The sequence below is a fragment of the Salvelinus sp. IW2-2015 genome, linkage group LG1 (assembly GCF_002910315.2).
Source record: "Salvelinus sp. IW2-2015 linkage group LG1, ASM291031v2, whole genome shotgun sequence".
Classification (NCBI taxonomy): domain Eukaryota; kingdom Metazoa; phylum Chordata; class Actinopteri; order Salmoniformes; family Salmonidae; genus Salvelinus; species Salvelinus sp. IW2-2015.
In genome coordinates this window covers 34,801,017-34,802,016 of record NC_036838.1, presented here as the reverse complement: position 1 = coordinate 34,802,016, position 1,000 = coordinate 34,801,017, and the positions used below count along the sequence as shown (strand labels likewise).

The 1,000-nt window shown below is 46.0% G+C and overlaps 1 non-coding gene across 1 annotated transcript; it reads left to right on the top strand.

The window, feature by feature from the left end:
• Positions 1-503: 503 nt before the first annotated feature.
• Positions 504-664, top strand: LOC111970969 (U1 spliceosomal RNA). The gene has a single exon (XR_002878189.1). It is a non-coding gene; the product is annotated as a U1 spliceosomal RNA (small nuclear RNA).
• The last annotated feature ends 336 nt before the right edge of the window (positions 665-1,000 follow it).

The window sequence follows — 1,000 nt, the reverse complement described above, 5'->3', positions numbered from 1 at the left end:
TCCATTAATTCTTGGAAGATAGGTAGATAATGGCTTTTAAATTACCGTGATGGCACTCAAGTGTAAAGCTCATTGTGCCTGAGCCTTGTCAGTGGGAGTGGGTTGCGACATGAGCTCAGCACAGTGCTTCCTCCTATGAAGACATGCTAGTACATAAATTAGATGTGGAGATGAAACAGTCTGTCTGGAGAGTCTAATTTATCTGAGAGAGTGACTCTCTAAGCCCCCAGAACGTAAATTCCCACTTATCTGGGCAAACTCTGAACATGCCCCTCATGCCTCAGGAATAAAGATGCCAAAAATAGGATGTGGTTTCTCCCCCCACCCTGCTTACCAGTCCAGTGCTGTCTGAAGATATTTTCTGGCTGATGAACACCTGCCTAAGGAGAATACACAGCCCGGTAAGTAATAGTAGCTGTATGAGCTGATGCATGAACATCATTGTGACCTTTGACCTTTTACCATAGTGTCTGAATGAAAAATACATGAATGAAAATACAGATATACTTACCTGGCAGGGCAAACACCTTGATCATGAAGGAGGTTCACCCAGGGAGAGGCTCAGCTGCTGCACTCCGGCTGTGCTGACCGTTGCAAATTCTCCAAATGTGGCAATCTCCACTGCATCATTTGTGTTAGTCAGAGCACAAAAAGAGATTTCAGGAGTGCGCTTAGCTACTCAAGTTACTGCTAGTGTTGATAAGTTTGTATGAAGTGAGGTTGTTCTCTAAAAACAGCTTCTAAACTGAACTAGTCGCTGGTCAGTGAGGAAAAGAGGAGGGGGACACCCATTATTCACCTGTGATGCTGACCAGCTGTGTTGAAGCGCTAAGAGACTTGGATAAGAAGACCCCTAGACCAGAGTGACACCCCGATGGATTCTGCTCCTTTGTTTACTACAAAAGTCTGAGCCTCTCCCCCCTCCCTTCTCCCCCTCATTGCTAGGCATCTCAGGGGGGAGGAAGCCTGGGAAACTATGACTTCACTGTTTTTCAGGCAC